The sequence below is a fragment of the Notamacropus eugenii genome, chromosome 6, assembly GCF_028372415.1.
Source record: "Notamacropus eugenii isolate mMacEug1 chromosome 6, mMacEug1.pri_v2, whole genome shotgun sequence".
Lineage (NCBI taxonomy): Eukaryota > Metazoa > Chordata > Mammalia > Diprotodontia > Macropodidae > Notamacropus > Notamacropus eugenii.
Window position 1 is genome coordinate 179,994,937 of NC_092877.1, and position 27,573 is coordinate 180,022,509.

Below are 27,573 nucleotides of genomic sequence, written 5' to 3' on the forward strand. Positions count from 1 at the left end.
GCGGTTTGGCTTTGGTTCCAGACTAGAGGGGAGAACTGAAGACCTCTGTCAAAAGGCACCATTTCCCATGCCCCAGGGCTAGAGGTGATTTAAAAAAAATAAGTTGTTAACAAAAAATAATGCGCAGGCAAAGGAGAAATAATCCTTTATGGGAACAGATATAGATGGGATTCATCTTCAGAAAAAGATATTGAAGTAGAGAAACCCTGCAAGAGTACTGTCAAATGATCACCTCCTCAAAAATGATTCTTAGACCTTAAAAAAGACTTTTAAAATCAAATGACAAGAGATGGAGGGAAAAAAAAGAAATAAGAATAATCAAAGAAAAACTAGAAGGTTATGAAAGGAAAATTAACCAATTTGAAAAGGATATCCAGAATCTTTTTTTAAGTCTTTGGTGTATTTATTGTTTAACACAGATCATCATAACTGCCAAATAGTCAACTGTGCAAAATAGAATATGTAGTGCTTAAGTACAAATGAGAGACACGATTTTTTAAATGAAAACTTACATTTTAATTAATTAATATTTAAACACAAATTTGTGGTCCTACAAAAGAACATTTAAACTAAATGGTTTAAGTTGATCTGCCTTCTTGGACCCACAAAAACTGTTATTCTCCTAAAAACCAATAATCAATATACTGAATCATCATCAGTTCCACTGTATGAATAATAGTTCACAATAAATGAGTCTCTTTTTCTAAGAGCTTTATCTGGCTCCCCTACAAACATGATCTGGCCTGGATAAAAAGACAAAAGATAAAAAGGAATATCTTGAAAGTCAGTGGTCCACAATACTAAGTATGGTTAAGTATTCCATATGATCTATATTCACTGGTTCCTTAGTTAGGATGTACTTAGATTATTTTCTTCAGTTCATCATAGAGGACAAGCATGAAAGCTCCACCTATGTCTCTAAGAATATTGAAGACATCCTTGAAGAATGCTTTGCCACCCTCATGTTTAGCAATCTTCTTCCAGCAGTCAACTGTCCCAGTGTACATGGTATCAGATCCTTTGTTCCCAGATTGCATCATCATTCTACACCTTACTGTATCAATGGGATAAGAGACCACACCTCCTACAGCAGTCACTGATCGTACAATCATCCAGCTTATCCCAAGATGAGTGTTCTTCAGATCTCGGAGCATACCTTTTTTCTGTACCATAGGTGTCAAAGTAAGCTGCTGTATACATAATGATACTCTGTACTGAGACACTAAAACCTTCATACAAGCCACAGATTCCACCAGACTTGGTGATTTTCATAAAGCAGTCTCCCAGGTCTTTGAATTCTCTCTCAGTGCCAGATTTCCCAACATCAGCTGCCTAACGGGTTCTCGAAAAATCCAAGGGGTAGACAAAACAGAGAGAAGTGGCTCCAGTTGCATCATCAGAGGCAAGATTGCCCTGAATATAATTCCAAAACTGTTTGTGCTTGTCCACTCCTTCCAAAAGCACCTGCTTGTACTTATCCTTAAAGGCAAAGTTAAGGGCCTGAGTGGGGAAATATCTGATGACATTTGCTAAGTTACCCTGCCAGAAGGAAAGGACCCCTTGGTTTTTTTGGAACTCGGATTATAGAATTCATTAAGCCTTTGTATAGCTTATCTGCAGCAATTTGTTTACTTGTATGCTGCACGTGCAATAGTAGCCACCACCGTCTTGGAGACAGTAATGGCAATGTCACTGACCAGGAAATCCTTGGGGAAGGACATGGCCTGTTCTTTCATGGTTATCAAGAGGTAAGATGTTGGAACTGGAGAAAGAAAGCCTAGGGAGAGAGGATTGAAAGCTGATGAATTCGCTGCTGGCTTTACACAGCCCCTTCCTACAGCTCATACCGAAAACAAGATCCAGAATCTTAAGGAAGAAAATGCCAACTTGAAAATTAGAATTTAGCAAAGTGAAGGCAACAAAATTACAAAAGATCAAGAAATAATTAACCAAAATAGGAAAAATGAAGAGAAGAGAAAGTGAAACACGTTATAAGAAAAGCAAGAGATTTGGAGAATAGATCAGAAGAGAGGATAGAGAAATTATCAAACTACCTGAAAAAACGAATCTTGATAAAATAATACAAAAATAAAGAAAGTTGTTCTGAAGAATTAGAACAAAGGGGTAAAGTAGAAATAGAAAAAATCAATTGATCATCACTTAAAAGAGTTCTTACGAGGACACCTTAAATTAATATCATTATCAAATTCTGAAATCTACAACTCACGGATAGAATATTAAAATCAAAAAAATTAAAATATTTAAATATGATGGTGCCACAGTTAGACTCACACAAGATCTAACAGTAGAGACCTTAAAGGAGTGCAGGTCTTGGAACACAAAAAAAATGAAGAGTAAAAGAACTGGGGCTTATGTAAAATTATCATACCATGAAAAGTTAAGTATTATATTGAATGAAAAAAAATGGACATTTGATAAACTCTCAGACATTCAAGACTTTGTTAAAAATTTGTAAATTAATAGAAGATAGTGCATTTAAACACCAAGAGAAATATATGGTACATACCAAAGACTGATTATAAGGGATTCATAAGAATAGACTGTATACTACATGTATAGTAAAATGTATGTCTAAGATTCTCATTAATAATTTGGGAGCTCATAAAAAAAGATTAAAGTAAACCTGAGTATGATATGAATTTAAATACAAAACCATTTAGAAAAAGTAAAATGAGTAATTATTTTATGCAAATGAGATGTAAAAGGAAGAAGTGACACAGAGGAAGTAGATGGGGGAGGAGAACTGATAGTTCTGGTAACCTACTTTCATTGGGAATGAGCTTAAGAGGGAGCAACACATATATATTTCGAATAGTATAAAAGTCTTCTAAATTCAGAAGGAATAAAACTCTAGGGCCATAGGGAGGGTGGAGAGCATAAGAGGGGGAGAGTGTAGAGGATGTTTAGATTCATGGGAATGGAAGAATGAGGGAGGGATCCTTGAAGGGAGATAAGCAAATAATAGGAGGGCAAGATAGTGGATAAAGGCGGCAGAAGGGATAGGAAATAAAAGGTATGCACAAACATAAAAACAAATGTCAGGAGAAAAATAAGTATGGGAAAGCAAATGTCTACATATGTATGTATATATGTATAGCTATGAAAAAAATATGTCTAGGGGGCAGAGCAGAGATGGCAGAGCAGAAGGACATACCTGCCATAGCTCTCCCCACATAGCCCATAAAATACCTGCAGAAATGACTTTAAACAAATTCTAGAGCAGCAGAAGCCAGAAAACAACAGAGGGAATGAGATTTCCAGCTCAAGACAGCCTGGAAGACCTACAGGAAAGTTCTGTCTCGCCCAACTCAGAGCAGAGCACAGCTCAGCATGGGCTATGCTGCATGAACAGGACTAGAGCAGACTTCAGGGTACAGAATAATGAGCAGTAACTCCAGTTCCCAGATTTCTCAACCCACAAACGCCAAAGACATCTTCAAAGGTCAGTGAGAAAGCTATTTCATCTGGATGAAAAGAGAGCAGAGTCTGGCCCTTGCCCTGAGTCCAGGGCTGCTGCAGTCACTACAGCACAGTATCCATTTTTGGAGCCCTTGGCCTATGTCCTTGGGGGAATCAAGGGGTCAATGAAGGTCTCAGCCCTGAGTGACAGTCTTGGGGTGAGGAAGAGCTCTGGTGTAGTGGAGTTGGTGATGGAGCTAGTGAAGAGGGAATCCTACTAGCAGATCCTGGGCAAAAAAGCTCGTGGTTGCTTCCAGACCAGAGCGTAGGCCAGGAGAGGAGTAACTTCCTCTCCTTTGATTGCTCCACCTTGGAGGAAATGAGAACTTGCAGGTCACTAGAGTATACCCTCCACTTGACAAGGGCCTCAAAAGTGTAATAGAAGGCTCGGGAAATGTCCCAAAAAGATAAAATATAAAACTATACAAGGTTGCTTTCTTAGTGAACAAGGACTTTCTTCCATCCTTTGCATGAGGAAGAATAAGGCATACCATCAGTAAAAGACATAAAAGTCAAGACTTCTGCATCCAAAACCTTCAAAAAATATTCAATGGTATCAAGCCATGGAAGAGCTCAAAAAGTATCTTGAAAATCAAGTAAGGCAGATGGAGGAAAAATTAGGAAGAAAAATGAGAGTGGTAGAAGAAAACATGCAAAATAAGTCAATAGCTTGCTAAAGGAGACTCACAGAATGAGGAAGAAAATAACACCTTTAAAAATAGACCAGCCCAAATGACAAAAGAGGCTCAAAAAGGCAATGAGTAGTAGAATGCTTTAAAAAGCAGAATAAGCCAAATGGAACAGGATGTTCAAAATCTCACTAAGAAAATAATTATTTAAAAATTAAAATGGAGCAATTGGAAGCTAATGACCTTACGAGAAACCAAGAAATTACAAGACAAAACCAAAAGAATGACAAAATAGAAGACAATTTCATTGGAAAAACAACTGACATGAAAAATAGATCCAGGAGAGACAATTTAAAAATTATCATGATAAAAACAGAGCCTAGACATCATATTTCATGAAGTTTTCAAGGAAAACTGCCCTAATGTTCTAAAACCAGACGGTAAAGTAAATATTCAAAGAATCTGCCCATAACTTCCTCAAAGAAATCTGAAAATAAAAATTACTAGGGAATACTGCAGCCAAATTCCAGAGTTGCCAGATCAAGGATAAAATATTGCAAGCAGTCAGAAAGAAACAATTCCAGTATTTTGGAAATACAATCAGGATAAAACAAGATCTAGTAATTATCATATTATTTCATCAAAAGTTTTGGAATATGATATTCCAGAAGTCAAAGGAACTGGGATAAAAACCAAGAGTCACCTACCCAGCAAAACTGAGTATAATACTTCAGGGGGAAAAATGGTCACTCGATGAAATAGGGGACTTTCAAGCACTGTTGATAAAAAGACCAGAGGTGTATAGAAAATTTGACTTTCATACACAAGAATCAAGAGGGACATTAAATGGTAAACAGGAAAAAGAAATCACAAGGGACTTAGTACAGTTTAACTGCCTATATTCCTACGTGGAAAGATAATACTTGTAACTCTTGAAACTTCTCTCAGTATTTGGGTAGTTGGAGGGATTATATAGATATTTATTGACAGAGGGGGCAGGGTAAGTTGAATAGGAAAGGATGATATCTAAAAATAAAGTTAAGGGGTGAGAGAGGAATATATTGGGAGGAGAAAGGAAGAAACGGAATGGGGCAAATTGTCTCTTAAAAAAGAAGGAAGAAAAAGCTTTTTTCAATGGAAGGGAAAAGGGGAGAGGTGAGAGGGTAAAAATAAAGCTTACTTTCATCACATTTGGCCTAAGGAGGGAATAACATGCACACTCAGTTTGGTTTAAAAATCTATCTTACACTGCAGGAAAGTAGGAGAGAAAGGGATAAGTGGGGTGGAGGGACTGATAGAAGGGAGGGTAAATGGGAGGAGGAAGTAATTAGAAGTAAACCCTTTTAAGGAAGTACAAGGTCAAAAGAGAGAACAGAATAAATGTGGAGCAGGATAGGATGGAGGGAAATATAATTAGTCTTTCACAACATGACTATTACGGAAGTCTTTTCCATAACTACATATGTGTAGCCTATATTGAATTGCTTACCTTTTCAGTGGGGATGAATGGGAAGGGAGGAAGGGAGAGAAATTGAAACTCAAAGTTTTAGGATTGAATGTTAACAATTGTTTATGCTTGCAAATGGGAAATAATAAATACCGGAAAAAAGAGAAAATGAGGATAAGGGAAGAGAGGTGTGTGATAGAAGGGAGGGTAGATTGGGAGAAGGGATAATCAAACAACGTCATGTGGTGGGGGGAAGGGAGAGATGGTGAGAAAACTTGGAACTCAAAATCTTGTGGAAATGAATGTTGAAAACTTAAAATACATAAGTAAATTTTAAAAAAAGAAAGATATCTAAACTTTATTGTAGCCTTCTGGGAGGAGGTGGGAAGAAGAAAATAAAAAAAATTCCATAGCAGAGAATAAAATAAAACTCAAAAAGAAGTAGAGAACAGATGGGCAACCATCAACATAATGAGTATTATTTATCTTACAGGATTTCATGAAATGACAATTTATTGCTGTATATTTTGATTCCTCTCATGTTCTGCTATGGATTTGATATGCTTTTTTTCCCTCTTGAACTTGGTATCTAAGCCCCAAGTTGAAGTTTTTATTTCTTTTTTCTCTTCCATATTTGTGTTCTGTTGTTTGAATCTAAAAAGAAAAAGCAGTTCACAATCTGAAAAATAAACATTCATTTGTCATACACTGAGTTTTATCTTCTCTCGCTTCCTTCCTCTACACTCATCCCCATTGATAAGACAAGCAATTTCATACAGGTTATGCATATGCATTCACGCAAAACACTTCCTTAACAGTCATGTTGTGAAAGATTATATTTCTCTCCATCCTATACTGCCCCTCATTTTTTTATCCTCTCTTTTGACTCTATCCCTCCTCAAAAGTGTTTACTTCTAATTACCCCCCCTCATTTGCCCTCCCTTCTACCATTGTTCCCACCCAGCTTATTCCTTTCCCCCTTATTTTTCTGCAAGGTATTACAGATTTTCATATCCAATTAAGTGTGACTCTTATTCTCTCCTTGAGCCAAATCTGTTTAGAGTAAGGTTCATTCTTTCCCTCTCACTTTCGCCCTCTTCCTTTCCTTTGTACCACCTTTTCCTTGCCTCTTTTATATGAGAAATAATTTGCTCCATTCGATTTCTCCCTTTCTCCTTCTCCCAATATATACATACCTCTGTCATCCCCTTAATTTAACTTTTTTAGATATCACCCCTTCATATTCATCTCAACCTGTGCCCTCTGTTTATATCAAATGCCTCCAACTACCCTAATACTGAGAAAAGTCTCAGGGGTTACAAATATTATCTTTTCATGTAAAAATGTAAACAGTTCAACTTTAGTGAGTCCCTTACGTGTTTACCTTTCTATGATTCTCTGGATACTTGTATTTGAAAGTCAAATTGTCTATTTTCAGCAAGAATATTTGAAAGTCCTCTATTTCATCGCATTACCATTTTCCTCTGATGAGTTCTATTCAGTTTTGCTGAGTAGGTGATTCTTAGTTTTAATCCTAGCTCCTTTGACCTCTGGAATATTGTATTCCAAGCCCTCAGACCACTTAATGTAGGAGCTATTAGATCTTGTTTTACCCTGATTGTGTTTCCGCACTATTCAAATTGTTTCTTTCTGGTTGGTTGCAATATTTTATTCTTTACCTGGGAACTCTGGAGTTTGGCTACAATAGTCTCAGGAGTTTTCCTTTTGGGATCTCTTTCGGAAGGTGATCTGTGTATTCATTCATTATTTATTTCACCCTCTGGTTCTAGAATATTAGGCAATTTTCCTTGATAATTTCTTGAAAAATGAAATCTAGTCCATTTTTTGAATCATGGCTTTCAGGTAATCCAATAATTTATTATTGTCTCTCTTTGATCTATTTTCTAGGTCAGTTGTTTTTCAGTTTTACATTTCACATTGTGTTCTATTTTTTTCATTCTTTTATAATTTCTTGATTTTTCATAAAGTCATTAGCTTCTATCTCCTCCATTCTAATTTTTAAAGAATTCTTTTCTCCAGAGAGCTTTTGGACCTCCTTTTACATTTGTCCAATTCTACTTTTTAAGCCATTCTTCTTCTCATTAGTCTTGTGGATCCCGTTCACCACATGGATTAGTCTATTTTTTTCTAACTGCTAGAAGTATTTTCTCCTTGACCTGGGAATTCTGAAATTTGGTCACAATACTCCTAGGAGTTTCTCTCTTCTGGTCTCTTTTAGGATGTGAATGGTGGATTCTTTCAATCTTTATTTTGCCCTCTGGTTCTAGAATATCAAGACAGATTTCCTTAATAATTTCATGGAAGATGATGTCTGGGCTCTTTTTTTCATCGTAGCTTTCAGGTAGTCTCACAATTGTTAAATTTTCTCTCTTGGATCTATTTTCCAGGTCAGTTGTTTTTCCAATGAGATGTTTCACATTATCTTCTGTTGTTTCAAACTTTTGGTTTTGTTTTTTTAACTTCTTGGTTTATCTCATAGTCATTAGCTTCCTTGAACTCGATTCTCTCTTTTAAAGAACTATTTTGTACAGTGAGCTTTTGAAACTTCTCCATTTGACTAATTCTGCTTTTTAAAGCCTTCTTTTCCTCATTGGCTTTTTGAACCTCTTTTTTCCAATTCAGTTAGCCTCTTTTTAAAGGTGTTATTTTCCTCAACATTTTTTGTTCTCCTTTAGCAAGCTGCTAACTTGCTTTTCAAGCTCTTCTATTGCCTGATCCCATTTTACATTCACTTTGGAAGCACTGGAGGCAGGGCCCTTGACTGCCTCTGACAGTATGCCTTGTTCTTCCTCATCTGAAAGGATGGGAGAAGACACCTGTTCACCAAGAAAGTAATCTTCTATGGTCTTATTTTTTTCCCTTTTTTGAGCATTTTCCCAACCAGTTATTTGACTTCTGAATCCTTTGTCAAGATGAATGTCCTATTGTCCCTAGCCTCCCTAGTACCATGTTCAAGGCTAAGATTCAACTCAGCTGCTCAATAACCCTGAGGCTTTGGGTTGGGGTGGGGCTGTCACTAAATGCTGAGGTTTAGATCACTTGCTCCCTACCACCAGAGGCTTTAAGCTGAGCTGCCTAGACAATGGACCCAGGATGCTTCATACCTGCCAGTTACTGCCTGCAGTCTGCTGCTGCTGCTGCTGCCTGGGATTATTGTTGGCAAAACCCCTTTCCCCTCCTGCCCATCTGGAAAAGCCCTCCCACACTGACCTTTGCAGCTTTCTTTGTTGCTTGTGGGTTGAGTGATCTGGGATCCTCCTTGCTGGGAACTCTGCCCTGAAGGTCTGTTTAGGTCCTGTTCCTCCCAGTGCCACATGTCCAAGGCTGAGCTTCACTTTGCTCAGCGTCTTGTGAGATAGACTTTTCCTGTTGGCCTTCCAGGTTACCTTTGTCTGGAAATCTCTTTCACTCTGTTTTTCTGTGGCTTTTGCTGCTCTAGAGTTTGTTGAGAGTCACTTTTTACAGATATTTTGTGGACTGTGGGGGAAGAGCTACAGTATATGCGTCTTTCTACTCCACCATCTTGGCTCTGCCCCCAGATTAGTCTATTTTTAAGGTGCTATTTCTGCAGCATTTTGGGGGGAGTCTTTAGCAAGCCATTGACTCATATTCATGATTTTCTTGCCTCACTCTCATTTCTCTTCCCAATTTTTCCTTTATTTCTCTTATTGATTTTCAAAATCCTTTTGGAGCTTATAACCTGAGACCAATTCATATATTTTTGGAAGTTTTCAATTTTGGAGCTTTGACTTGTCACTTGTCATGTAGACCCACTGCTTATAGTGGGGTTATCACTTGATAGGATATGTTCAATGTATGTGCTGAAATGATTGACAATTTGGGGTCGATAAATCAAAGTTCAAATGCTGAACCCAACTCTTCGTTATATGATTCCATGCAATGAGAACCTCAGTCTGATCACATGTAAGATGAAAATAATCATATTTGAACTATTTAACTCACATGGTTGCTGGGAGTAATGTGCTTTGTAAACTGTAAAATGCTTTGTAAATGTGAAACATTATTAAAACCACTGGCAAAGGTAGAAACTTAACCTTAGAGTTGACATTACATTGAGCTGAATCAGGGAAAAGAAGGTAGAAAATTCCCATTCCATTGTTTCCACTTTATAATTAATACACTTGCAAAGCTACACGAGACTGCTTTTTTTTTTTTAAATGAAGGCTATATTTCCCCAAAGGACAAAATATCTTATATTGAAATAAGAAATGATGGGGGAAGTCTTGAGTAAAGAGAAACCTATAGGGAAACTCAATAACCCTGGAATCATGGTCTTAGATAGGTAATGTCTCATTCATCTATCCTAAGTTTGTGAAGAAGATGACTTTAAGGAAATAACTATCTCCAGTTGTCATAAACAGAGTGAAGCATCCAATTACATATTCAGTCTTTATTCTCTAGTCTGTAATATGTCATGGAAATTCTAAGAAAAGCATAGACTTTTTAACATTAAATAGCTGTAATTTATGGTTGATAAAATATATATGATACATACTATTTTAATGAAATAAATATAAATTGGTAACGATGACTTACCAAGGATATTTTTTCCTATTTTAAAGAAGTGTATTATTTTTTTTCTGTCTGCATTAGCTCTCACAATTAAAAGTGAAAACAACTCTGTGCCCTGTCTTTCTCCATAATTCGTTTAAAATAGAGCAGCAGCAAGGAAAACTGTGTCCCTTGTGTTTTGGAAGGAGCAAATAGTACCCTTTGGATTTGCTAATTAGCAAAAATCAACCCTGTAACTAAAAGCTTTTGAGGTATGGTTGCCATGGAAAATTTGCTTTGAAAGTGGCGGTTGTGACAATTTGAGATTTTTTTCTTTGAGTCTGGAAAATGGATGAAAGCCATTTTCATCTCTCTGATGGGCACCTGGGAGAAGTCCACCAAAGGATTACCATCATGGAGGGGAGGGAATAAGAAGGCTTTCCCAAAGGTCTTTTCATTCTGGTTTATATTTATTATAAATTGTTGAAGTGCATAGGATTTAGACAAGGTATGCACTTGCTATTTGGTCTGACCATTTATGAAAGAACTGCTCAGGCAGCAATTGTATGAATGTTACCTGATGAGACTTCTTTATAACAGTTTTTGATAGAAAATACAGCAAATCATCTGGAGAAGCATTTAAAAACTAACGATGCCATTTTCAGTGGTGAAGAGATTCACTAGAGTTTGGTGATAAGTTTATGATTGCTAAACATGATTTCTCAAAATTAATTTAACAAGTACTATGTACAATTTTCTTTATTTTTCCAATCCATAACCTCACTTCACACACACACACACACACACACACACACACACACACACCTAAAATCTGTGAAAGCTAATATATGAAGTCTTGGAGAGGCATTATGGTACAGAGGAAAAATCTGTAAAATTAGTTTAAGAATAGAATTTGAATCCTAGATATGGTACCTGTGTCACTAAAGTCAAGTCACAGAATTTCTGTGCAGCTGAACTTTCTCAGTTCTAGCTAGATGATTCAATACATGAGACCCACAGTCAGGAAGATCTAAGTGCAAATTTGACCACAAAAACTTATTATTTCTGTTACCCTAGGCAAATTTCTTAATATCTGGATTTTTTTATTTCAGTTTCCTCATCTGTAAGATTTGAAAAATAATAATACCTATCTCCCAAAGTTGTCAAGATCAAATTAGTTAGCATATGTAAAGCGCTATATAAATACTAGCTAACGTCATCACCATCATCGTCATTTATAAGACAGAATTGGAGTAGATTGGTTCCATCTAATTTAAAATGCTTTAATTTATGATGGGTCATTGTTATAGAAAAGGTAACATAGTATATTTTACTTAAATTTAAGTGAAGAAAGCCATGTTGACTTTCTTTATTCCAAAACTTGCGAAATTATTTTATTTTAAATTTTACAAAGTTAAATATATTAGAATTTTTTTATAAAGAAAATAATCTGATAATGTAAACAATGAAATTGAGTATATTGGTATCACACAAGGCAGGGCAAAATAAAGCAGAGAAAAACAATAGGGAAGATAGCAAAGAAGGTGATAATAAAAATATTATGAGATTTTTATTTTTATCCTAAAGAGAATTAACATGACATCACAATGTCAGAATCAGTGTACAGTGTATTTGACTATGGCTGATCAGTTACAAGCTCAGAGGCCTGTAATACAGGTTGGGCACAAAAAAAATTAATATTTGAGTTATAGATGTCTCTAAATTTGTTAATCTCATGTTTCTTTGGAGCTAATTCTACTTTGCTTATAAAGTGCAGTACCTTCTTTGATGCAGATACTTCATATTGTATGGTTCACTCTGTGCCAGTGTCTCTCATCAGTCTCACAATCAGCTACAAAGTTCTTCAGAGAGACATTGAAAGTCTCATTGTATTGCTTCTTCTGACCTCTATGTAAGCATTTGCCGTGTATAATCTGTAAAATAGTCTTCTAAGCACATATGTTTGATATTTGAACAATGCACCTCCCCTTCTCCCCTTAAGAGATGTGCTCTGTGCAGCAGTTCAGATCAATAGAGGAACTCAATATCCAGTAACGTATCTTTTAAAGAGATCTTCAGAATCTTCCTAAGAACTTACATGGGACTGATCCAATTTTCTGGCATGGCACTGGTAGACTATCCATCCAGATTTCACAGGCATATAATAATGAGATCACCAGAATGGCACCATATACCTTCAGTTTGGTAGGCAGCCTAATATTCTTTTCCACATTTTGTTTTGGAGCCTCCCAAGTACTAAGCTAACTCTGGCAATGTATGTATCTACCTGATCTACGTGTACATCCCTGTAAAGCAGAGTGCCAAGGTAAATGAAATTATCCATAGTATTCAAAATTTTTCGGTTTACCCTAACCGATGCTTCCAAATATGAATGGTGTGATGCTAGCTGTGGACAACCCCTCTTTGCTTGGTCTTGATTATCAGGCCAAAATTAGGATGAATGTCATAGAATAGGTTCATATCCTTAAAGGGTAAAATAGGATGGATGATGGCATTTGACATATGAAGTAAAATTGATTTGTGTGACAGAGTTACAAGAAAGTATCAACCTCATTTACTCTTGCAAAGTTATTGAAGTCCAGCAGCAAGACAAAAGAGAAGATAACTGGTGATGGCACTCTCCAACAACTGCTTCAGCCTATCTTCATGGACTGTTGAAAAAAAATGTTCTATTTGCCCATACTGTCAGAAAAGTCTTCACGTGTGAGGTAGACAGCTTTCTAATTCACCTATGGATTTTAGATCCATAGGCTACCCCCAACCTAGTTTAGCCCATCTGCCAAAAGAGTTTACTGGCATGTGGTTATTGCAGGCTCTGCAGCTTCTTGGAGACAAAGGTGAGGCAAGTGGCACCAAAGGCAGATAAGCTTTGAAAAGGGGTTGGCAAGCACTCAAATCACAGATGTTCATGTTAACTGAATACCCCATACACGCCACTACAAAGCAATAACTACATTAAGCACCATTTTTGCAGGCAGATGTTTTGCTATCCAATTTTCAATTATTCCTTTCCTCTCTTATTCTGATGTTTTGATTGTGCATAATAGTATATGTGAAATAAATTGTTACTTCAAATTTTGGATAAATAAAACAAGATAACACCAGTTTGAAGTTTTAACTAAAATCCATAATAAATGTTCTTCTTTTGCTTATAAGAAAAATAAACCTGAGAATATCATGATTTTTTGGGGGGGGGAATATAGGATTTTATGTTCTTTCAGAACAATTAGGAGTGCATGAAGCCCAATGTTGATCTACTTTTTGGAGACTAGAAAGAAACGGTTTAATTAGATTGCTTAATTAATTACATTGTTGCATTTTCTTCTTTTCTGTTTCTAATTACTTGCAATTCAACTATAATTTAAGTATTTAGAATAAAATATGATATTCATTGTTGTAGTTAAGAAAATAAACCAAGATTCAGATAAATTTATTTCCTTTGCACAATTCCTATTAATTGATTTCTTAAATTTATTTATGAACTCAATGTTCAAATAATTATACTTTTAAAAATAATGTTTTGTTTAATTAGATGTTTCCATCTTCCTACAGTGGATATCATTGGGAAGCAAAGCAAGAATAGTTGGGGGAGGGAAAGACTGAGCCAATCTAGCAATTTATTCCCAGCTATCATTCCCAAGGTCTTATTTTCACATTTTCTTTTAAAACACTGCAAATAAAATAGAAAGGTAAATTCCTGGTAATTAATAAATTAGTTAAGCTATGGTTTTTACTGTATAAATTTCTGACAAGAACATCTTTGTATTTTAAGTCTATATAAACTTGTCAGTATGGATACTCTCTCTCATGACATATATCACATATCTCCCACAACTAAATAGATATTTTTGACAGTCTCTCTAATAAAACCAAGTTAAGTCAAGAAGCATTTATTAGTTCCTTACTATGTATCAAGAAATGTACTATATACAGGGAACTCACCCTAAAGCAGGAAAGAATTTGAACAAAACTATGTACATACCAACTTATCTATGGGGGTTAATTGGAAGAGTTTAAAAGAAAAACTATCATTAAGGGAAGCTGGGAAATTCATCTTACCTCAATTGTTAGGAAGGCTTTCTTTCAGGCCAACCTAAATCTTCCTCTGTTTAAGTATTGTTTTAAATTTTGCCCTTTAAGGTCAAGTAGAGCAAGTCTAATCCCTTGTCTACATGATAACCTTTCATCTGCACAAAGGAAAGGAAAAACTAAGCAGAAAATTGTTGGATTTTAGTGCATTATGCATTCTTATATGCATTTCCTTGAGACATCTCATGCCACATCCTACTTGAATCATCCTTGCATACAGTTTCATAAAATGTGATTTGACATATCATGTCTCATTTGAAAATCATTCAAGTAGCTATAAGAAGAAAATGTCAATTTAATAATCTTAAAAAAAGCAAAATTAATTTTATTCACTTATGTACTTCCGTTTTGAATGTTTTAAAGTTTACTAATGAATCATATTGTACTTTAAGCTTCACAGGAAAAAATGTTAAAAATTTGGCTGCATAATTGGCTAGTGTAGGAAGTGCAGTAATCTAAAGAAAGTTATTTCCCCCTAAGCATTTCCCCTCATCTTTAAGGCTTTCCAGTTGTAGCTTTATGAGGTTAATCATTTCCACAGAAGTATAGTACGATTCAGTTATCGGCCTTCTTGTTTTTTTCTCAAATGCAATACTTGGTCTTTCAAATCCGAATATTTTCAGCAGCTGTCCTACAAGTCTAGAACTCTCTCTTCCATGACTTCTATTTCTTAGTTTCCCTGGTTTCTCTTCACGTCTCACATAAAGTTGTACCTTCTGCAAAAAAACCTTTCCCAGTTCTTAATCTTAATGCCTCTTCATTAAGACTGCCCTCAATTTATCATTTAGATACCTTACTTGTACACTGACTATGAACTTCTTGAATGGAGGGACTGTATTTTTTTCTCTTTTGGACTTTCCTCGTATTTCCAGTACTTATTTCAATGTCTGTCACATAGTAGGGACTTAAATAAATGCTTGTTGATTTATTGATTAGTTGACTTGGAGTTGAAAGAAACCTTGAAAATCATCCAGGTCTTTTTGCTATTCTTGCACAAACCAATTCCTGTCCTTAATGGATGGTTTTACACTGACTGTCCTTTATTCCTGGAATGCTCTCACTCCTCAGCCTTTATGTTTTGGATTCCTTAGTTTCTTTTAAGACTCACCCAAATACTTAAGCCTATCTTATTTCTTCTTATTTTTCTCCCCTCACCCCAAATTGTTGGTTCCTTCCTTCTTTGTTATATTTTTCGTATGTATGTAATTATTTGAATGTCTAACCTATGAGAGTATTAACTCTTTCAGGACAAAGATTTATTGTTGCATTTCTTTGTACCCCTAAAACAACAGAATAGGTGGTATATTGCAAGAGTTTAATGAATCCTTGTAAAAGACAGTTCCAAGGAAAACATGATGAAAAATGGAATCGACCTTCAAAGATGGAACTGATGGACTCTGAGAGCAGTTTAAGCATGCTTTTTAAACTTTCTTAGTTTTTCTTGGTTTGCGGTGTGTGTGTGTGTGTGTGTGTGTGTGTGTGTGTGTGTGTGTGTGTGTGTGTTTTCTTTTGCAATATGGATAAAATGGAAGTAAGTTTTGCATGGCTTTATATTGCTTACCTTCTCAAGGAGTAGAGGAAGGGGTAGAAGGGAGAAAAATAATTTGAAATTTCAAATTTTGAGAATGAATGTTAATTTTTTCTTATTAAAAATTTCTTGTAGATAGTTGACCAACAATGGTACAGATGAAGTGCCTCATTTCTCAAAGTCCTGAAATGAATTTTGAAGGAGAGTCCACCTGATTAGTTTTCTCTTATTCAGACTAAAACTATATGTAATTCCTTCACTCAATTCTTGCATTGCATGTTCTTCTGTCTTTCCTAATTGGTCATTTGCTGTTGATCTACAATGTTTCAACATCCTCCTTAAATGATGGTTCCTAGAACTAAACATAAATTCCAGTGGTGCTGTGATAAAGTTAAAACAAGATCATTAAATCTCATTTCCCACAACTATGACTTAACATAGGCAAAATTGTATTAGTATTTTTGTCTGTCATTTCATACTACTTATTGATATCAAGTTTGATATCCAGTAAAACCATTCCACTTTTTTCAAATGAATTGCTGTTGGTCACATCTCCCTCACCTTTACCTGTGAAAATGATATTTTATATAGGACTTTGCATGTATCATTATTAAATCAAATCTTATTTGATTTAGCTGATCAATCAATCCTGTAAGGCTCTTTTTTGGCTTCTAACTCTTCCATTAAATATGCTATCTATCCCTTCCAACTTTGAGTCATTTATAATTTTGATGAGAATTTTACCTTTACACTTGTAGAAGCCATTTATAAAATCACTGATGAAACCATGACATTAAAAACAGAATCAAAACAGATAGTATTCAAGGCATTATTACTGTTATTTTTATTACCACTGTTATCATTATTTTGTCATAGATCTGCAATTTATTAGTATAAAGAGCCATCAGTGAGGCAATTATTTCTGAAGATAACAGTTGAAACTAGTATCTGACTTATTTCTTGAAAGAATTACTTCAGTCAGTGAAAGATTAAGTAACTTGCTCAAGGTCAAACAGCTAATTATGTGTCAGAGGTTAACCTTAGACTCAGATCAGACTTCTGCTTATTATTCCATGGTTCCACTCCAATACATTAATAATACTTCAAAATGACCTGTTATCTTATGCTTAGGTGCTGGTGACATCAAATGATGGCTTAATGATAAAGATTATTCCTTTACAAAAGATAAAATTCAGCAATCATACTGGTAAACAGTATTTGAAAAAAAAGGAGAATGCCAATGCTTACCTTTCCTCATGGATGAAATGCAACTCAAAACAAGCTGAGAGCAATGGATGAGCTTGAATTCAGAGTTCAAAAGACTGAGAGCTGAAAAATATTATCAAGCACTATTGATTTTTCTTAAGTGCTAAAGCTTTTAAAGGTATCCTATAAAGGAGCACAGTATACGAGGTTGTGCTCCATCAATTTTACTGAATATTGAAGGTTAGATACAGTTTGGAAGAACCAAGCAAATGGGGAGACCTCTGGGGTTAATAAAAGGGGAACTGAGTTCCCACAGAATTACTTGCTAGGAAATTGGAAAAGCATCACAACCATTCAGCCCCACTTCAGTAGAATGTCTTACACTGGGGACACTATCAGCTGCTGTCATCAAGGGTAATGAAGAAAAGCTAAGACGACTTGCAAGTTGTCATGCTCCAATGCTCCCCAAACACAGGTGATATGGCCAGCTCACCAATCATGCCCATATGCTCCAGAACAGTATCAAACACACGCATGACAAAAGTACCACATATAGCTCTGTATTCACAAATACTTTCACAGTGCTAAATGATCTGTTTCAACCTGCCATTACATATGATCTCTGCTTTATGACATATTACTTTATATTACTTTATACATGGCACTCAACATACAATGAAACACATTCTTTTCCAAGGCCAGTCACCTGGCATCTAATCCATCAAGTCCCCTGAAATTTCACGTTGTAAACTATTATCTGGTGATATGCTGAATTGGAGTGTTATAGCAGGAAATGGATGTCAAGTAAATCTTTTAAAAGGCTTAAAATATGGGCTAGTATATTTTACACAGTGCCAAATTGATTGCCAACATAATTTTGTTTAACAATAGAATAAATATTAAATCAGTTATTATTCTTGCCACAAGGAAATGTCCTAAGTATTCATCAAGATCATTGAGTTTGGAAAGTTATCATGTATTATAAAGATTAAAAAATACTGCAATACTTTAAAGAACTTATTTATTTATCTTTTAAGATTTTACAGTTAACTACATTTTGATTTTAATCTTTCTATTCAAATGAGCCCTGTTTTGTTTTTAAATAGGACCATAGCATCAGCTGAGTTTACTTGGATTATAAGACAATAGTATTCTCCAAAATTCAGCCTGATGACGATTTACAAAATGTGGCAGAGAAAAATGTCTTCCATACTTTTGTGAAAAGAAAAAAAAGTATGTATTTTTCAGTGAATGTTAGTTGCTAATGATGAAAAAAATCACTTGAAACAATAGTATAGGTTGCTTTTAATGATCTATATTTTTTGACAAACCACATAGTCTCATAGAAATAATAAAGTGATCATTTAGAATAGAAAAAAGGGAAATGGAAATTTATGAAGGAAGCTTCCTTTCCTTTTTTATGATAATATTTTACTTGAATTAAAAGTATTCTGTGTTTAGTGAATCATTTATGTGAACCACAATTGTTTATCAGGTTTTATGTCTGAAATTAAAATTACTTTTGTGGTTCATTGAGTATAGACTCAGAGTTGCCATCTCAGAGAGTGATTGACTTGAAGTTGGATGACACTGTCAACACAGCTTCACCTCTTTCAAGTCTGTCACTCCTATTCACCAAGCACTTTGCAAAACTAAAGGAGATGGGAAGCACGAAGGAACAGACATTTATTCATCATCTACTATATACCAGATACCATACTAAGTACTTTACTTGTTTTATTTCATTCTATCCTCACAACAATCCAAGTAGGGGAGAGTTAATATTATATACCAATTTTACATTTGAGGAAACTTATAGAAGTGAAACAAACTTGACCAAGGTCACATGTCTGAAACAGAATTTGGAATCAGATCTTCCTCCCTCTAGAGTCAGCATTCTATAAACTGTGCCATGTGTATGGACATTTTTGTACTAAGACAAACGGACGTGCAGAATGAAGAAAGGAACAAACAGCACGTAAAGCACCTTTATCCACTTTCCTTAAGACAAAATAGACAGATTTAGGTCAAAGTACATATGTATGTGCATGTACATACACATATGGAGATGGAGCAAAATAAACAACTCATAAATGTTTAACTATATAGCATTATATTATGACATATGACATGTTTTACATATAATATGTGTATATATGTATATATAATATCTATGTCTTTATATCTATCTAGATATATATCTATAGCTACATATCTCTATCTGTATATACAAATCTACGTCTACATCTCTCTATATGAGGGCAGGTAGGTGTTACATTAGATTGAATGCTGGTCCTGGAGTCAGGAGGACAGACTCAAATATGACCTCAGACATGTAACTAGCTGTGTGACCCTGGATAAGTTTTTTAACCCTGTTTACCTCAGTTTCTTCATCTGCAAAATGAACTAGCAAAGAAAACGTCAAAGCACTCCAGTATCATTACCAAGAAAATCCCAAAAGGGTTCACAAAGAATTGGACATAACAAACAATAAAACACATCTATGTATCTATAACTATCTATCAACAATGCATCACACGCCCACATTGGGAACATCTACTGAGGATTCAAAACAATGTACTCAATGTCCTTACCACATTGCAGAGATTCATATGAGTAATGCATCGTTTTCTATAAATCACCCAATATACAACTGGGAATGAACTGTTTTTTAATCTATAACTTAAATGTGAGACATAAAAAGATCACTGGCTTTGTTGTCCAAGGACCTAGATTCAAATTCCATCTCTACTGCTTTATGCTAGCGTGGCTTTGGGTAAACCACATTACCTCCCTGGGATCTAATTTCCTTAGTAATGATGGAGTTTGACTAGAAGGCCTATTTAGGACTCTTCCAACTCTAAATATATTCCTCTAAGCTTGGATGACCTCTGAGATTTCTTCTAATGATTGATGTATGCTCTTGCTCCCTATATATGACATTCCTCAGATACTCATCATGGCTATGAACACCCAACTATTTCCATTCCTTTCCAAAGATGGTGCTGACCAAGTTCCTAGTATAACACCATTAAGGTCTTTGGCTTAAGTGGTTATAGAATCCTCTTTCTATTGTCTCATTCTCCCCTCCCTCAGTAGAATATATTCAGAGTTTCCTGTTTGTGTATGATAAAAGAATCAAGAGGGCTTATGGAAACCTCTGATACCTATGAATTATCTTCTAGGCAGTATACATTTTAGTCAATTGAAGCATATTGCCATCTCTATTTTTATCAGCAATTCAAAACTGATCCTGTCTCATACTAAACTCTTGATTCTAACTACCTGAGGATGAAATTGCTACATGGAATTTGGGAGAACATACCAATTTTAGGTGCAAAATATAAATGAATAGGAGAATATTTAGTCTTCAGTAACTAGCATTTGCCTAATAATTTAAGGTTCACAAAGTGATCTATAATTATTTTCTCAATTGAACCTTATAATTCTGGGAGGAAGGTGCTATTATTATGCCCATTTTACAGTTGAGAATGTGAAGCAAAGTTTAATTGACTTTTCCAGTGTCACACAGCTAGTAAGAGTCTGAGACTGAATCTGAAATTAGGGCTTTTTGACTTTAAGTCTAGCACTATAAACACTCTGTTTCATTCAGTTCTAAACCATCTCATTAGATTTAGTTGTTAAGCAATGGTGAAGAGTTCTGGAAGACTAATGTTTTCCAAAACCCAGAAGTAGTCTATCAATCTATCTATCTATCTGTCTATCTATCTGTCTGTCTATCTATCTATCTATCTATCTATCTATCTATCTATCTATCTATCTATCTATCTGTCTGTCTGTCTGTCTGTCTGTCTGTCTGTCTGTGTCTGTCTGTCTGTCTGTCTGTGTCTGTCTGCCTGTCTGTTTATCTATCTGTCTATCTGTCTATTTATCATCTATCATCTATCAATAGGCAAAGGAGAAAAGATGTTACCACTGTTTGCTGATGATATGATGGCAAACTTATAGAATAATAGAGAATCAAGTAAAAAAAACTACTTGAAATAATAAATAACTTTACCAAAGTAGCAGGATATTAAATAATCCCATACAAATAATCAACATTCCTATATATTGCTAACAAAGTCCAATAGCAAGAGATAGAAAGGGAAGTTCCATTAAAGTGACTGTAGACCTTATACAATATTTGGGAGTCTACCTGCTAAAAAAAACCTAGGAAATATATGAACACAATTACAAAACACTTTTACACAAATAAAGTCAGTGTTTCTGACAAAGGTATCACTTCTAAAATATATAGAGAACTAAGTAAATTTACAAGAATACAAGTCATTCCCTAGGTGATAAATGTTCAAAGGATAAGAAATTAAGCTATTTCTATTCATATGGGAAAATACCCTAAATCACTATCGATTAAAGAGATACAAAAAACAAACAAACAAACAAACAACCTCTGAAGCACCACATCACACCTATCAATTTGCCTAACATGACAAAAAGGGAAAATGATAAATTTTGGAGAAGATATGGGAAAGTTGGAACATTAATTCATTGTTGGTGGAGCTACAAGCTGATCCAACCGTTAAGGAGAGCAATTTGGAATTATGTCCGAAGGGCTATAAAATGGTGCATATCCTTTGACTCACCAATACTACTGCTAGGGCTATATCCCAAAGAGACTATAAAAATTGGAAAAAGACCCACGTCTACAAAAAGTGGTTAAAGCAGCTCTTTTTGTGGTGACCAAGAACTGGACATTGAGGGAATGCCCATCAATGGTGGAATGGCTGAGTAATTTGTGGTAAATAAATGTCAAGGAATACTAGTGTGCTATAAGAAATGATGAACAGACAGATTTCAAAAAATCCTGGAAAGACATAAGTGAACCGATCGTGAGTGAAAGGAGCAGAAACAAGAGAACACTGTCCACAGAAACAGCTACAGTGTGCAATGACTGATTTTATAGACTTAACTGTTCTCAGCAATACAAGGACCTAAAACAATTCCAAAGGGCTCATGATGGAAAACGCCATCCACATCCAGAGAAAGAACTATGGAATTAGAATGCAGAACTAAGGAGATTTATTTTTTTGTCTGATTTTTGTTTTTTCTTCCTCATAGTGTCTCCACTTCGTTATAATTCTTCTATGCAACATGACTAATGTGAAAATGTGTTTCACAGAACTGTATGTATAGAGTCCATATCAGATTCTGTGATCTCTTGGGGAGGGAAAGGTGAAGGAGAGGGAGAAAATTTAAAACTTCTCAAAGTTAATGTTGAAAACAAAAAACAAATTGGGAGAAATAAAAAAAACTGTCTGAATTGAATTGCAATGAGATAGCATGTAAGGAAAGCTTAACCAACAAAACTGATTTGCTTAGATAATACTGCTTTGTAGGAAAATGTGAGCTTGAAATAATAATATTCATTTTATTCATAATAATTTATTCAAAATTAATTATTTATATTTATAATAAATAAAACGTGTTGGTATTCTTCTATCACAGTGTTAAAAATCAGTTGTAAGATAAAATTGAACCCAATGTCATATTTGAGGAATTTATAGTAAATCTAATATATATATATGTATATATATATGCATATATATGTATACATATATATACATATATATATACTGTAATTTCTAAGTGAATTGGCCTTCCTTTTTCAGCCATCATTACACCACAGTGTTTCTTGTGCTCAGTCAGGTTACCGGTATTGCCGGCATACTATTTTTAGGTTATCAAATCCCAGAGACATCTCATTAATAGTACATTGTGGTTAGCACTTCTGACCTTGACTGTATAGTGAGAAGTTACTATCATCTGCTTTTGAAAGATGCTGTGGGTCTTACTTCCTTACCATTATAATACATACTGCTGGAGCACAAGACTACTCTATGGAAGTACTTATTCTTGAAACCTAAAATTAGCAATTGTCTTTAGGCAAAAATATTTTTTTCAAACAGGACACATAAAACCTAGAAAGCAAGAAAGGAAAATAATAATTCTTAGACCACTAGTTAGGAAAAAATGATACCCTTGATTTAAAAATGCATATTTTTAAAAAAATTTTCTTTGAAAAAATGTTTTATTCTTTCAGAAAATGAAAAAAACTGCAAATAGTAAATGAATAATTAGCTCTGTGTTGTCTTTTTTAAAGAAAAGTAACTAAGATATGATCAATTGAAGTTGCCTTGAAATTAAGCACTTAATAAAATTTATTGAAAGTGATTGCCTCTTTAAATTCTTGAAAGGTCCAAAAATCTCATTATCAAAGAGTTTAAAAACTCAGTGAATTCATGTATTCCAAAATCGTAAGAAAAACACAAACTAAAATGCGTTTCGAACAGGTTTCTTTTTGTTTTAAAAATGCAGAGTATTACTATACACACACACACACACACACACACACACACACTCACAAAACATAGACAGACATTGCTCTTTTCAAATATACTAGGAAAGAAACAGTCTCCTAGCAACAGTTTCTTTGTCATAGTGTAGATGGTTCAAGTGAGTATCTGGAGACTGCAGGCATGCTTGTAATGAGTGATGTCAGGTACTGGATGAGGATGATATTGAAACCTGCTATTTCAGATGGTTTAAAGAATGAAGGAAACAACGCATTAGTATAACTAGATTCACTAACAAAAAAGTTCATATAGTTTGAAGGTGAAAATTGAGGTGCTACGTCTCTCCACCATCTTTTTGATAATCAAACAAGCCCTGAATTCTTTTATGCTATCTTCTATAGTCATTTCCTCCTGAATGTCACTGAAGAGATAAAGGTCAACAATGATGCTAGCAGGATAAATGTTTAAGAGTTACCTTGTCACTTTGTATATCTATTCCCATCACTCTTGAATCTTTTTGTGTGTGGTTTGTAATAGCTGTATCTTTTTATTTTTAACATATCTGCTCTCAATCTTATCTTGCACTTGACAATGACTTTTTTTTTTTTTTTTGGTAAGAAGTTCTTGTGTTATTACAAAAATCTAAGTCTACCAGAAAAAACTCTCACACACTGTGGTTGTTGCTGTGCATAAAGTTCTCCTGGTTCTGCTCCTTTCACTCAGCATCAGGTCATATAAGTCCTTCCAGGCCTCTCTGAAGTCTTCTTGTTCATCATTTCTTATGGCACAATAGTACTCCATTACATTCATATACCATAATTTATTCAGCCATTCCCCAATTGATGGACATCCCCTTGACTTCCAGTTTTTGGCAACTACATAGAGTGCTGCTATAAATATTTTTGTAGACAATGACTTTTTAAAACAAGAATGTTTAATAAAATCCTTCTGTGATGCCATTAAAATATTCTAAATAAGGTAAAGCTAGAATAAAAAGACACTTTGAAAGGTTATGATCTCTGACAATTCTTAGCTTCACATTTTACTTAATTGAGTTACCATAGCACTGAGGAATTTGATGAACAAAGACAATACTGAATGAACATCTGGTGGAGGAATCTATGACCTTTTCAATATTTTTTTCATTGATTAGCAGGTCCTTTTTCTTCCCTCACAACAATAATATACATATATATATTTATATATATGTACATATATATATACATATTTACACACACACGTGTGTGTATATCTGTATATATGTGTGTGTGTATATATACACACATATATACATACATACACACATATATGTATATATATGGAAGAACACATAGAGAAATGTGCATATATGTACATATATGTACTGAGGTGCATACATGTCCATATATGTACATGTATGGAAGAACATAGAGAAAAACTTTTAACGTGAGTAAACAAGGGGAAGTGTGTGATTGCAAGGGGAAAAACCTCAAGATATTACACAATTTGAGTAATTATATTGTACTACTAAATTTGAAAAATAAAATTCTCTAGTTCTTATCATAAAAAATTTTTGAAGGACAAATTTTATTATTTTACTAATATCACTGAAATACATCATAGTAATTAGACACATGAAACTGAATGATTGTAACATCTTTAAAAGTAAAACTGTATTTGAAAGTTTAAAATTTTCTTCTCAATTATTTTAACCTTTAACCTTTTCCATCTAAGTATAAATGATCCATTGTTAAACAATGCTTAAATTGGATGTCATTAGTCCCAGTATTAGTAAGTTCAAAATAAGTCACCATTTTGGGTGTGAACTTAATGCCAAGTTTTTGGTGAACATTTTAAATTTCTTTCTCTTTTACAATAAAGTTAATCAAATTAATTATTTCAAGGAAAAGAGAATTTTTAAATATCCCTATTCCCATAACCTGAAGTGTTTCACTATGGCAGTAATGATGGTTAAGACTTCTAAATGAAATGGATAAGAGAAAAATAAAAATTACCCACAACATTTGTGAGTGTATCCTTAATATTTTGGTTATAGAGAAGACTGAGAAAGAAGTAACTATTGTAAGGAAGCAGCTAACCTTTATAATCTGAAATGCTAACCAGAAAGCTACCTTATACTAAAATCAACTGACAGATAAATTCTGATTGGTAAATGACAAGGAAGACAGTACCCAGAGATGGGTGATCAAAATTGCCATTGTGCTTGCCTTTCCATTATCATCACACTTACATCATAAGTGATGTTATCAAAATTGATAAAATGCTGAAGAACAACAACAAAATCTGATGAATCATCTAGTAAGTAACCTCAATATTTCAGCTAGATTTGTTAAGAAATGTAAAGAGCTAAATGAAAGGATAGTGATTCATAACATCGTTACTTTTGAACTATCCATTAATCTGAAATCATTCTTTAGAGGCACTACTATTATCTTACCATCGTTCAGGTAAATATATTTTTGGAATATTTTGGATGGAATTACATTTTCACTTGATATTTGAGATGACTTCTTTATGAGTGACTTCAGTTTTCATCATCAGTGCAATCCTTTATTTTTACTAGCAGGCAATAGTATAGAAGAAGTTCCAGGGACAAGAAGAAATTAATTCTTGTTTATATTAAACAGAAAATTCACTGTTGAAAAAACACATAATCAAACAGTAAATTTACATGCACTAACTTTGGCATGATTGGATCTACAATTCTTGACAGAACAAGGTTCCTTGAAACTCGATTCCACTAATACCGGCTCAACGCAATAAAACAATAATTAAAATTGAGTAAGCAAATGAGAAAGAACCCAACCATATATAGTTACTGTGGGGATAGAGAAAATCTGGGTTCATATTCAGAAGAAGATATTGGAACTTAAAAAACCACTCCTTCTCCAATGAGAAGCATCAAATTGTCCCAAGTACAAACAGAGATCTTGGAAAAAAATTAAAAGAAATTTAAAAACCAATAAGAGAGATTTAGGAAAAATTAGAAAAAAAATAAGAGCAATCCAAGAAAATCAAGAAAATTATGAAACGAAGTTCAACTAACCAGAAATAGTGAATCAAAAACTTAAGAAGAAAATAATTCCTTGAAAAGTGAAATAGGGAAAATGGAAAGTTAATGACTAAAGAAAAGTAGATAAAGATCTGAAAATTAATTTTATGAGTTCTTTTTCTTCATCTGGTCATTCTCTTCCTTCCAAACCAGGTTTCCTTGACATCCTTGACTATAGATCATTAACCCATTAATTCAAAAGTGAAAAATTCCATCAGGCAGCCAGAATTAGACAATTTTATGGTGAAAATAAGTAAATTTACCTTCATTTTGCCTGATCTGAATGATTTTTACAATGCTTGTCCATTACCATCCCTTTCTTTCTTGTCAAAATATGGATAGATTCAAAAAATCAAGCTTTTCAGTTTTTTTAACTGAATGCATTATCTTTTTGGAAAAGTTGATAATTACAGTATTTGATGATGAATATAAAAAAATTGCTAGGAGTGGAACCAAGATGGTAGAGTGAGAGCAACTACTCACCTAAGTTCTTAGACAAACTCCTTCAGATACCTCTAAAAAGAGAATCTGGCAAAATTTTAGAGGTGAAGAATTCAATAGGAGACAGACTGTCGCAGATCCACAGACCAGGACAGGCTGGAAGGTTGATGGGAAGGATCTGTTCCCTGTGGATGAGCCCACAGCACACAACGCAGAGTGTCCCAAGGCAATGAGGCCCAGCAGGAAACCCCTGGGGATGGCTGGAGGCAGTGGAAGCTCTGCTGAATGGCATAGGGGCAGCCCATGGCGGGAGACCAGCACTGCCAAGTCAGTGACAACTGCTGAGCACCAGGTATTAGCTATAGCCACTTCTGAGACTATCAGCCCCCAGATTAAACATCTGGAAGTTACCTACTTGAATTTCCAGGAGCCAAAATGGCAGAGTGATCGGTAAATGCTCTCTTCCCCTCCCCTTGCTGACTTTGAAAGAACCATAAAATATTTCCCCAGAAAAATCTGGAATCAGTGGGATCACCAGAAGGGGTAAACAGTCTCGTAGCACCTGAGGCTAGGAAAATGACTAAAGACTATTCCTCTTCCTGTGGCAGAGGCGAATTGGAAGGACAGGAGCCCCAGGGCAGGGGGAGCTTCACAATAGGACCCAGGTGTGCCACAGTGCTCCATGGGAAATGGGAAGACATTAGAGCAGCTGGGATCACCAAGCACTGAGCTTGCCTTTGGTCTAGCTCACCTGAGGAGATCTTCCATGACCAGATCACCCTTCCCCCACACTTAACAAGCTGTCCTCAGGGATGATCCAGGGAAACACA

General features: G+C 34.9%; 1 pseudogene; it reads right to left on the bottom strand.

The window, feature by feature from the left end:
• Positions 1–860: 860 nt before the first annotated feature.
• Positions 861–27,573, bottom strand: part of LOC140512195 (ADP/ATP translocase 3-like) — an 83,277-nt pseudogene continuing 56,564 nt past the window's right edge.